Genomic DNA, 13,751 nt, shown 5'->3' on the forward strand with positions numbered 1-13,751 from the left:
TCCACTCTCACTTAACATAATTAATCTAACACCAAACCCTCTAGATTTCACCTGCTAAATAGCTACCCAATCTATTGAGTTATCTTCCTGATGTGTCTATCTTCCTATCTATCTATCATCTATTTATCTATCAATCTTCTATCATCTATCTCTTTCCAACTTCTACCACCACAATTCTAGATCAAATTACTATTGCTTCTTTTCTCCACTACCGCAGATTGGTCTTTTCAAAATGAAAACCTCATGAGACTCCCTGTTTAAAACGCCATAGGGCTTCAAACTAAGGTTAAAATGTAGACTAAACTTTTTAATATGACCTTAAGTGATCTGTATGACCTGACTCTTGCCTAAACTTTTACCTCCATCCTTCAACCTCACTCTGTAGTTAGATACACTGGTTTTCTTTCACTGCCTTTAATGTGCAATGGTCTCCTGACAAAGTTTTTTGTCCATGCTCTGCCCTCATCTAGAAGGTTCAAATCTTCACCTGTTAACTCTGCCTCATCCTTCAGTTTTCAGCTGTAGTCTCTTCCCTTACCTCCCTGTACAAGTCGGTCCCTCTCCTACATGCTCTTGTAGAAGTACATTCATTAAGCACATATCACCAATTTGTGTGATTATTTGATTGTCTCTCTCCCCATCAAGGCTCTCAGATCCATGAAAACATGCATGGTACCTGCCACATAGTAGGTGCTGCCACATAGTAGGTGCTCAATAAATATTTGTTGCTTGCATGAATGAATGTATATGCACATTTGACGCACACAAAGTTTAAGAATCCCTATTGTACGCATGTTATTCTTTTTCTCCTTTGCTTCTATATTCCTTAAGACTACTTACACTAAAAATGTCTGTCCTAAATTCAGGCCTGCCCTAGTTCATAAACTTAACTTATATAGAAACAATATCTATATTAAGAAATCTGTCAATGTCAATGTTGATGAGAATGGTGGCACACAAAAACTCATATACTGCTGACTGGAGTGTAAATTGGTACAACTACTTTCAAAAGTATATGACAGTTTTATGATTCTATGACCAAACAACTCCCTTGAGTGTCCAATGACTGCAGGTTAAGAACTTCTACACTAGAGAAATGTGTACATAGGCACACCACAAGACATGCACAAGTATATATAAAGCAGCATTGCTCATACAAGTCAAAAATTTGAAACAATTCAAATGTCATCAACAGTTGAAAGGATAAATAAATTGTAGGATATGCCATATAATGGAATATCACTTTGCAATCAAAATGACCAAAGTGAAGCTATATATAACAATGGGGATGAATCTCAATAACATAATTTCAGAATCAGATCTATATCTCGAGATATTACATACAGAATGATTTAATTCTTAAAGTCCCAAAGCAGGAAACACCAAATCAGAGTATTCAGGGATACATGGATAGGTAGTAAAACTGTGAGGGAAATAAGGAATCATCACAAAAGTCATGATAAAATTATCTGTATGATCTACAGTCTTAAGGGGAAGAGAGGTTTCTGATCTGGGAGGGAAATATGATAGATCTTTGAGCTGCTAGCAGTGTGCATTTCTTTTTTGTTCTGAATTACAGCTACATGGATGTGCACTTAATAACTATTTATTGAAGTATACATTTGTGTTTATTCATGTTTCTGAATGTATATCATATTGTGTTATATAAATAATAAATATTTGTTGTTCAGAAATACTTATACCCATAGCCTATGATCTACTCACATCTACTGTAATGGATTTAGAGTCCTAGAGCATAGATCAAGTGACCTTGCTGATCTTATTGGACCCTTATGAAGATCCTTAAGACATTTTTCTGTCATTTATTCATTCATCTGGACAGCCATCCATTTGTTCTCAGACTATTAGAAATGAGAAGGCCATTGAAGACCATTCAGGATTTTGCAGACAAGGAAATTAAGGTGCAAAAATAAAATTGGCTTGCTCAAGGTTAAACACCAACTTAGTGACAAAGCCAGTACTCCAACAGCAGAATTTTGTAAATAACTGCTACTGCAAAGAGCTACTATTAGTTTTCCCTGATAACTGTTCTCTCTTTTTCAATAATAATGGAATTTTTATCTGAGAACATGGTTTCACAGACAGAAACTAAATTGTCCAACCTCCCTTACAATTAGATGTGACCATGTGGTGAAGTTCTGGAGAAAGAAAGTATGTGGAAATGTCATATCTTATGGCTGCTTCTCAGAACCTCCTATAAGACACAGCTGGGACACCCACTTTGCTATTATTCTTCATCATTCTTCTGTCCTGTTGCCTGGAATGTAAGTGCTATCATTTTGACCTACAAAGATGCAGAAAGGCAGAGTGTTGAGCCAGAAGTAAACTAAATTCGTGAGGACCTCATGGAGTAGAGCTGCCAGATCAAGTCAGGACTGCCTGTCCAATAGAATTTTATGTAAAAAGAAATAAAGTTCTGTAGCATTTATTCCACTGGTCCTTTGGGTTTTCCTATGACTTAAAGTTAATCCTTATTGATACAGACACTAAATAGATATTTATTAAATAAAACTGGATAATTTTTTGGCGAATTGGACAATGTTCTTTCTATCATACCGCAATTCTCTTTTTCTACTCTATCTCCAAAAATCACAAAATCTAAAGTCTTTATGCTATGTCACCTCTGGGTTTTGAACATGTTCTTTGGTTTGGTTATCAAGATTGGATATAGAAAGGATAAGATTCTTTAATTTAAAAAGATGGTCTAAACTAAGCTCCAAACTCATAAATCACTTCACAGTGGACATGGAAGTTATACCGATAATTTAGAGATAGGACTAAATTACTGTAAATAAATCCAGAAAGTTCGGCTGATAGCTCCTCAGATATTGTTTTCAATAAAAGTTGTTCTAAGTGAAAATGCATTTTGAGGTTGCATCAGTTATGTATCATATGCCTATTTTCCAAGGATGTTATGGGGTTGTTAAATAGTTTCTTGTTAAGTGCTTTAAGCTTTCACGAGTAAAAATGCTCTATAAATGTAAAGTGTTATTAGGATCACTAAAAAGTGAAACATGAAAAATGAATGCATATAAACATCTACCTCGGGCATTGTTCAGTAAATCCAGACTGAAAATTAGAAATCAATTCTATAAAATATAAAGGTATCCAAGGTTCATGACAAAAATAAGGGACTTAAGAAAAGTGATATACACAAATAGGGGAAATGGTAACTTGGAAATGCAGGATGCACTCACAATTTTGGACTCTTGGTTTTTGTGGGCTTCCCTCCAAGACAGCTGTCTGTCCCACATGAAACAGAGCTCCTACTGAGACATAGAAATGTGAGGAGGACACAGAAGTGTTTCAAGTCACCCTGGCCTCAGCTGCTAGAGAAGGATTGAGTAGTGGTAAAGCAGTTTGAGCTGTAGATTTTGCATAGAATCTACACTTAAAAGGATTGGCAGCAGGTGCTGTGAGAAGCCGCCTAACAGCTGTCAGTCAAAGTTACCTAACAGAAGCAATGAGGTTTAGAAAAAGATCCTACTGTATTAACCTGGCCTGAACTTGCCAAGCAGGAAGGGAAGACCAACAGGAAAAGGGATGGCACAGGGCTGCAGTCGGCCAATGTCAACAGATCCCTAATGCTACTGGGGTAATGACCGCAACTGTCTCCACAGGTTCTAACCCAGATGTACTCAGTCTTCCCTCCAGAACTTTAAACCCAACTAAACCCACCAGGGCTCTCATCTTGCCAAGCCATATCCTGCTCAAAAAGGCAAGTCCCGTCCTTATTATTGAAATCCATCTCAACCTTTTCTCCCCAAGCTGTGCTCTTCTGGCCCCTCTGACTGACCTCAGCTTCCTTCTCTCTGAAGCTCTTCCTTTGTGTTCTTGACAAATCACCCTACAAGTTTAACTTCTTAATTGTGTATTTCCTTTATCTTCTGCCTTAACTGAAACTCAGCTGTCCTCTGAGTACACTTGCATGTTCACAACATCAAATGCCACTAAGACAGCAGGTGAGAGCTACATCTACCTCAATTTCCAATGCTATTTCAACCATCATGAACATCTCATGTCATCTAAATATACCACTTTCTATTCTTCTGTGTTGCTTTCATCTTTGGGTTTCATGGCCACTCCTGTACATTGACTAAGGGCATAGATACCTGGCTTGCTCCCTATACCAAATTCTATCACTATCTTGGGTGATTCTACATCTATGTGCATAATATATCCAATTCATTGGCCTTGATTCCTTATTCCTTAGTTATTTCATTTCCAGTCATTTATACCTCTTCTACACTTCCATCATCACAAGTTGGACCTTGTTACCAACCAGAACTCCTCCACCTTTTACATCACAGATATATTCCCCACATACTAAGCCCGATCACCCATCCTTCCAACTCTTTCACTTCTTTATTATTGCTACACTCACTATTTGATTTCAGAGAAACTTTCCATCATAGTTCATTCCCATTCTCTCTCAGTCCACAGATAATGCCTGAATGTACTCCTTTCTCTATCCACCATAGGATGCATGATCAATCACTCACACAAATAGCTTACCAATATCTTCAACTTCCAGAGATGCAGTAGTTCCCCCTTATCTTCAGTTTCACTTTCCATGGCTTCAGTGACCTATGGCCAACCGCGGTCAGATAATATTAAACGGAAAATTCTAGAAATAATTGACAAGTTTTAAATTGCACACTGTTCTGAGTAGGGTGAAGAAATCTTGTGCATCCCACTTTGTTCTGTATGTGAATCATCCCTCTGTCCAGCGTATCCATGCTGTATATGTTACTGCGCCGATTAGTCACTTAGTAACCATCTCGGTTATCAGATCAACTGTTGGGTATCACAGTGCTTGTGTTCAAGTAACCTCTATTTTACTTGATAATGGCCTCAAAGTGCGAGAGTAGTGATGTTGGAAATTCAGATATGCCAAAAAGAAGTCATAAAGTGTTTAAGAGAAAAGATGAAAGTTCTTCATTTAATAAGGAAAGAAAAAAAAATCATACACTGAGGTTGCTAAGATCTACAGTAACTTTTATTGCAGTATATTGTTATAATTATTCTATTATTAGTTATTGTCGTTAATGTCTTACTGTACCTAACTTACAAATTAAACTTTATCATAGGTATATATCTATAGGATAAAACATAGTATAAATAGGGTTCAATACTATCTGCAGTTTCAGGCTTCCACTGGGGGTCTCCCAGGGATAAGGGGGAACTATTGTACTTGCAGTTTCCTAAAGACGCCAGGTTTTCCTTTACCTCATTGCCTTTGTGTTTGCTATGTGATACTTTCACTGTCGGTACTTTCCAAAATTCTTTGCCTGGTTAATTCATACTCATTCTTTAAGACTCGATTGCATCCTAAGGGATACTTTCACAGACATCCTTCCACCTTCCCTCCTCCTCCTCCATGCTGGGATAAATGTCCTCCTTCAATGCTCCCTCTTCAGTACTTTGATACTGTCCCTTTCAAAGTACTTATCACACTCTATTAAATTTCCATTTAGGTGTTCCTCTCTCTCAAGAGACTGCAAGATTCATGAGGTTAAGAATCTTATTTGTCTTAACCATAACTATGTCCCCAATATCTAGATCCATTCCTGGCACAATTTCTGTGCACAATAAGTATTCATTGAATGAATCCCAAACACCAAGATCTCTCAGATTTCCAAGCCTTCGTACTTTTCCCTCAGGCTATATTATGCTCTAACCCCATCCACTTCTTCACCTAATTCTTATTTACTCTTCAACTATTAGCCCAGGTCCCACCTCTTCCAGGAAGTCTTCTTTGATCTCTCCATCCTTCTCTGGTCTCACACACAGCCTGTATCATGTCATTTCTCATACTGCATGGTAGTCCATCTGTTGATGACAGACTTCTCTGTCTCCTTAAATGACAGGGAATTACTGAAGAAGATGGTGTATGATTTATTCCTATCTGTTTTCCCATTAACTAGAATGAGACTTACCCAGAAGAGGGGCTCAATAAATGTCAATTTAAATAGATAAATTATAATTTTAATATTTGTACAAATCAATTTCTTCCATCTAATAGCATATCTTTTAACATCAGTCAGATGCTCTCAATTACTTATATTCTCTTTGCAGAGTCTGGGGAAACTAGAAGGGAATGGATTTCTTCCTAAATGAGAATCATATAAATGCTCTTGATTGTTTCTAAATGCCTAATATTTAGTCTGCAGGTGATTCCTCCCCATTCGTGAATATTTGGCTAGATAGTTAAATCCACACATTTCTCTGCCTCTTAAGCTCCTGGAAGTTAGGTACTATATCAGACAATACTCCACTGCTATTCACAGAGGTTTCATGGCCAATTTATTTGGAAGTGGGTGGCCAGGTCCTTCTTCCTAGTCTGTCTACTCTGCAAGCTCTGCTGAAACCTGTCCACCATAGGTGACCCTGTTGGTATTTGAAATACCTGTGGCATAGCTTTCAGCATCACAGCAACATGCAGCTACCACAATACAACAACTACAGATGGACAATGTGGGTCCCTGACTGGGAAACAAACCTGGGCTTCAGCAGTAAGAGTGCTTAACCACTAGACCACCAGGGCTGGAAGGAACTTGCCTGGCCATTGCTAAAGATCTTAGTTCAAATCTTTCTGTTCTGCTTGATTCTGTCTTGAATCTGCCTACATGACCAAGATTCCAGTCTGCTCCAGAGATCTTTCTTGAATTGGATCAGCCACTGATTCTTTGGCCCCTAACGTTAGGCTATCACACCAGGTAGGTTCCTCACACATAGGCCTTAACCATAATCTGCCAGCCCAAAGGACAGAAGAGCAAAAGCCAAAAAGGGCAGCAGAGAGGCTGTACCACCACCACCACCACAACAGATGCTCTAGCAAGTCACATGAAAGAAGGAGCTGGAAGGGAAAAATGTAGGTTTGGAATTCTAGTAACTCTAATAACCAAAAAGTGAGAAATTAATAGAAGGTAGAGAAAGCAAAAAACAACCACTCAGGGGTTTTACTGATTAAGTAATTATTTTTAAATGGTACTTAATTCTATCATTTTTTATAGCAGTGATTGTGATTGCTCATCACAATTACCTATGAGGTTTCTAAGAATACAGATAGATGCTAATATCCAACCCTTAAAGAGTCTCATTCAGTAGGTCAAGGATAGAGTCTTGGAGTCAAGTGCTAACATGGCGCAATGTGGTGGAGTATAAAGATAATAGGGTTTGGAATCAGACACATCTGCCTTTAAACTTCAGGTTGGTTATCTACCAGCTGTTTGTGACTTTGGACAAGTCATTTGATTTCATTAAATCTTAGCTTCTTAATCTGTAAAATTAGGAACATTACTGCCCATTTTGTAGGACCAAAAAAGAGACAAAAAATACAGTGGCTTAAATAAAATAGAAGAATATTTTCCTCTCATGTTTATTTCCATGGCCATCCAAGGCTAATGGAACAGCCCTGCTCCACAAGAATATTCAGGACCTCAGACTCCCCCAAACTTTTTCTAATGTCCACGAGACCAGTGTTTCTCAACCTTAGCAATATTGACATACTGGGCTGGGCTAATTCTGTGCATTGCAGGATGTTTAGCTGCATCCTGGTCTCTACCAACTAGATACCAATAACATACCATCCCTCAGTTGTGACAGCCGAAATGTCTCCAGATATTGTCAGATGTCCCCTGGAGGCCCTGATTGAGAAACATGCCCTAAAGTAATGTCTTTGTCTGTCTGGTTAGAAGCTACATAGCCACCATTCTGTGTTTTGGCCAAAGGGAGGGGGAAAGAAAGGGAACCCAGGCAAATATACACCTAGTTTCAAGAGAGGTTCAGGAAATATTTTACCAGATGGGATAGAACATCTACAGAACGAAGGGGAGAATGAATTTTGGGAGGTGGGAGGGGTAACTAGCAGATTGCTACAGGTGTATACTGAAACGAACAGTATAGGGCTCCCCAAAGCCCTTCATAGTTATAATGCCTTTCATGAGGGGAATAACTACATTATATTCACACACCAGTGTTTTATTCTTCAGACTCAAATATCACAGCAACTTATGGAAGAACTGTGAGTAACTAGATAATTCACGGACTTTCATTTCACTTGTTCTTTAGGAGAAAGACAAGACTATAACTGTAGCGATAATGAATAAAAAAGAACATAGGGAGGAAAGAGAGAGCAGGAATAGCCAATGAGGCAGGCATAGTATAATTCACATTTGAGAATATCTTTTATGATTATATTTTATAATTTCACTGTTCTAGATTATTTTCTTAATTGGCATTGTATATATAAACATTTAAACCACAGTATGCTTTAGATTTGTTGAATATTAAAATAATGATGGATCATATTTAAGCAGGTTGCTCTGATAACATTTAGCCTTTTCCCTACAGATTCTACTGAAAATCATGGATCAAATTACCAATCTGCACTATTAAGCCACATTTACTTAAAATATTTGTCAAGACACAGTCCATAGTCTCCTAATTAAATCTGCAATGACTATCGTTATTTGTATTTAAACTCTGAAAAGTTAGTAGAGTTTATTTTCCAATAAATGTAGAGTATACTAAAAATACTTGTATGTGAAAAGGGCAAGTCCACAGAAGAGATATCCATAGAGGCTCGGTGAGAGGAAACTTTCTCCACATTACTATCTCAGGCCCATCCTCCCTGTCCACACCCCCAATAAGTGGAACTTCACCACAAAGCAAGGAGATTCTAATTAGTACTCTCTATACAAGAATAACCGATGTACCTATTATAATAAGTACTATAAACTCTCTGCACTGACTGCTACTTTAGACGATTTTGAAAAGCGGCACAGTGATATACTAGCACAATGACAGCTTTTCATTATCCTCACTTCACAGTTAAGGAAACTGAGTCATGCCAATCAGAATGATCACATGCACATAATGCCATAAGAGCAAGATTGGGGGAGTGATTAGCTTACCTGAGGGATCTCTGTAAGGCTTCCAGAAGGATAAAGATTCCTATATGATAGTCTGCTGATCCATAAAAGATAGGGCCATGTTTATCATGCTCACTACTCTATCCCTTCTGATAGTAGGCATCAGCAAACATCTTGTTGAAATGTAAAACGGAAGGAAGGAAGCAAGATTTGAGCCAAGTATTAAAGGATGGTCCACGAGACAGAACAAGAGGGCATTCCAGCCCCTGGAATCAGCACATACAAGGACAGTGGCACTGGGACCCACCACAATTTGTGCATCATACTAGGCACCCAGCTGAGATGGGGGAAGAGGAAGCCAAAATCCAGCCTGTGCTCTGCTCACCATGGATGCTTCTTTGAGGCTGCATCTGCCAGCATGTGACATCTTTTTCCTAATTTCTCAGACCAGGGAACAAGGATTTTTCTTATTGAGACAAAAGCATTGTGTAGGCTTCTGTATAATGTGTTATATATTATACCATAATTGTATTAACAAGTTCAATGCATTTCAGGACTAGCTGTTAGACTGGTATAGCAGAGGATAGTGTTTGAGGGCGAAGGATGGAAGACAAAGCTGGAAAAGTAGGTTTGGCTCATATTTGAAGCATAAATTTTATCTTATAGGTAAATGGGTCCCATTAAGGGATTTTAAGCAGGGTGCTAAAATGATCAGCTTTTCATCCTGACTCCACTACTTTCTAGCGCTTAACGTTCTTCATCTTTAAAATAGTGATAGTAACGTATATACCTCATAGGATCACTGGGATAGTTAATTGTGACTGTATATAAAACTGTTAAAAGCAGTGTCTGGAATTTAGTAAATACAAAAATGGTAGTTAAGTAAATGTTAGCACTTTTGAAAGACTTGTTCAACCGCAGTATGGAAGACATTAAAGGTGTTCAAGACCAGAGTCTGAAAGACCAGTTAGGAAGCTTGGGCAATAGTCCAGGACAGAGATGATAATGACTAAATAAAGTAGTAACTGGGATGAAGGGAAGAAGCAGTGGACGCATTTGAGAGATATTAGGAAGTCTACCTGAGAGATGTTAGGAAGTCTAATAGCAAATCACATTGCAATGCCAGAAGGACTCTCTTTAAATTCTAAATTCCAAAAAGATACTCAATAAAACTCAATATCCATTAAAGATTTTAAAACATCTTTCCATAATTCGTATGCAGAGCCAAATCAAGCAAGGCCTTCAAAGTCAGATTAAAGAGTTGGTCATGTATCCTGAAGATCAGTATTTTCAAAAGTGTAGTTTTTAAGCCACCGGCATCAAAAATCACCAGTGACTTATTAAAAATACAGATTCCTAGGTTTCACACTGGGTCTCCAGAATCATTCTTTGTGATGCATCTTTTTATTATAAAGTACCCAAAGTGATTCCAAAGCACAATAAAGCTTGAGAACAACAATGAGGGGAGGCATTTATGCTTTCTAAAGAGGTAATATTTGTGTTTTAGAAAAGTTACCATGGTGACAAGGAGTAAGGAGGGAACTCGGTGAGAAGTATATGGAATGGTGACAAAATTAAGGACAAGGGCCACTGTTAATTCCGTGTGCTACATTCTTAAAGACAGACTCTAATAGTCACAGTGGCATTTATAACTGAGGTTTATAGTTATTATGATTCTAATGCTGGAATTTAATTCACAAGAACTCACTGTGAACACTGGTGGGGTTTTCATAGCCTTTTTATTAGGACATCTGGGAATGCAAGGATGAAGCTATAGACACATACCATCTAAGCATGTTTTATTTTTCCTGTTAATGTGAATAATCTTTCATTTTAAAAGAGAAAATATGTTCAGAGCTTCACCTGAGTTAGCCAATATGCATTCTAAGCCAAAATATGATGCTAACCACAACAAAATATTTATTTTCTCTTTCCTGACTCTTACTTCTGGAGTTAGGCAGAGGGGCTAAGGTTCATAAATACATCTCCTTTTAAGAATTAAACCAATTTGCTCTTGGCCAATGGGGCCAAGAGGAGCCACCTGAAAGCTCTAGAGCCAGGGAAAGTAAAATTAGTTGTAGCTTTTAACCCTCAGGCAAATGGGGTCTGTGGGGTTTCCCTCTGTTTATCAGCCTGAGCACTGCAGGGTTGGTAAGATCCTTTGTAGTCAGTGAGACCTAATTTTGGCTCCATGCTGTGACCTCAGGTTTCCCACTTGTAAATTGCAGATAATTTTCCAATAGCAATAAAATGTTGTAAACACTCAAAATGAATGGCAATGACATCTGCCTGTTGTGAATTAAATATTATAATCCAGTCACAATGTAAGTGCTCAAAAAGGTCATTTATTAGTATGTATGGTTATTAAAATCCATGTCTGTACAGTACCTAGTATGTATGGCATGAGGTAAGCATGAACTATTCTAATCGGTCATTAGTATTATTATTAATCCAATTACTACCAATAGTTATACTACCAGTAAAAGTGATAAACTATGGGGGCTTTGCTTTCTGTGCAGCACTGCATTTTGGCAGACTTATCTTCCTGGCTTGAAGAGTGCTGGTAAGCCTTCAGGATTTGGCAATATTCTTTCATACCATAGCTAACTCCATTAACAGGCCCTCTGAACTATGAGATATACAGGGAGGGGAGAGAACATTCAGCATTTCTATTTGGAACTTATTGAAACTCTTCATGTGCCAGGCTCTGTACTAGGCGCAGAAGATAGACATGGATAAGTCACATTTCCTTTCCTGAAGGCACTCAGCCAAAAGCTGAGAGAGACTTAATAGGGATCCACAGATGAGCACAGAGGTTCACCAACACTCTGGAATTGTAGACCAAAGTCTGTGCGCATGTGTATTTGTTCATTCATTTTTACTATGGGCTAGGCCTTGTTTTAAGTGCTTAAAATGTATTAACCCATTTCATACTGATAAAAACTCTATCAAGGATGCACTATTATTATTGTACACATTTACAGATGAGGGGACCAAAGCACAGAGAGGTTAAGCAGCTTTCTCAAAGTCACACAGTCACTAAGTGGCACAGCTGTAATTCAAACATAGGCAGTGTGCCTTTAGAGTCTATATCCATAAAGTATTGCTGTATGCTGCTACACTTCCTGTGGCTTGAATTCAGAACTTTAATCAGATTTTTTAAGGTTTATGTAACACAAAATAATTTCAGTGTTGAGGGAAGATAACCTAGGACCTAATGGGTATGGCAAGGTGACACATGCTAAAATAGACATTTATGGCAGGTGCTGTGTGAGGGAGCACAGGGAGAAAATACCGAAGTATCACTAAACGAGTAGAAAAAGTAGAAAACAGAAAAAGAGAACGTTGTTCTATCGACATTGCATACAAGTATGCCATTTTAGCCTGTTTCCATGGATTTTGTCCTTGTGGTTTAGATAGCAGGGCAACACAAATATAGCTGTGTCATTTTATCCTGATTTTCTAAGTACACTTGGCATTCATGGACTACTACGGTGTAATTGCTTAACTTTGGAAGCAGCGCAGTTGGGAGGCCTGTGGTATTAGAGACTGACTAAAGTGGACTGTCACACCATATGATCAACTCTGGTAGGAGGTTTAACCCCGGCACCAGGCCCAGAGGTCTCTCATAAGCCAGGGGCTCAGCACATGCCAGTCTCTTACTATTTAGGGTTGTCGTTGCATCAAACATTATTGGACATTATATATTTATGTTGTCTTTGTGTTCTGCATAATTGTTTCAAATGTCCATGTTTCATGTGTAAAGAATTGCTAAATATAGAAATAAGGTAAATGTACTTTGCAAGGATTTTGTCACTTGTGAGGTTTACCCAAGAGTCAAGATATGGTTTAGACGCAGGCCTAGCTTTTGTTAATCTGTAGACTTACATGGCTGTAGTTACTGAATGAGCAAAAATAAACCTACATATTCTTGAATTTGGTAGCTTAGTAACATAACTGTGCCTTTACAACTATACAAGTATATATACATATATATTTATATTTAAATCTATATTTATATGTAGCCTCCTATATATATACATATAACACACGCATGAAAATAATACATACAGAGAGAATATTCTTATTTCCAACTGATAGAGAAATGAATTGACAGTAACATGAACTTACAATTTGTTTATCACTTTTTCATTCTTAAGCCTTGCTTGGTAAATATTTTAAAAGGTTATCTTAAAAAGTACAGGGAGTCTGGTACCCTCCTCAATCTAGAAATACTATCAAATATAAAGTTCAGGTTTAGGATTAATATAGTTCTTATATTTTGACACAGTTCATTCATTCAAAAGGCATATCCTGATCACCCCTTAGGTATACGGCACTAAGAACAAAGGAGACCAGGGAAGACAGACTCAGACCCTTACAATCTAGATGTGCTGTCAAGATACTTTCACACCTAAACAACTAAAAACTCAGCTAATATAGCATGTGATTAAATGCAAACATGAGTAAGGGCCACAGTGAGTGACCTGGGTTTTCATAGCACAAAGCGGTTCAAGAAACACCAAGTGAAAGAGAGGTAGACTGTGACCTGTCATTTATGATAGGTGGAATTTGGGCATGAAGAAAAGATAGAGCAAAATATTGCAAGTATGGGGTCAAGGGACAGAGCTGCTTCTGTCCTCCCCCCACAACCAAGGCTAGACCTTGGGCATCCAATAAAAATAACTCACAACTCTTATATAGTAATCACTATGTGCCAGGCATTGTTCTAGGTGCTTCATACGCATGAACTCATTAAACCCTCATGTTCTGATGAGGGTTTCCTCATTTTATAGATGAAGAAACTGATAGACATATAGAGGCTTAGTACTTGCCCAACTCACAACTAGAAAG

The sequence above is a fragment of the Equus przewalskii genome, chromosome X (genome assembly GCF_037783145.1).
Source record: "Equus przewalskii isolate Varuska chromosome X, EquPr2, whole genome shotgun sequence".
Taxonomy (NCBI): Eukaryota; Metazoa; Chordata; class Mammalia; order Perissodactyla; family Equidae; genus Equus; species Equus przewalskii.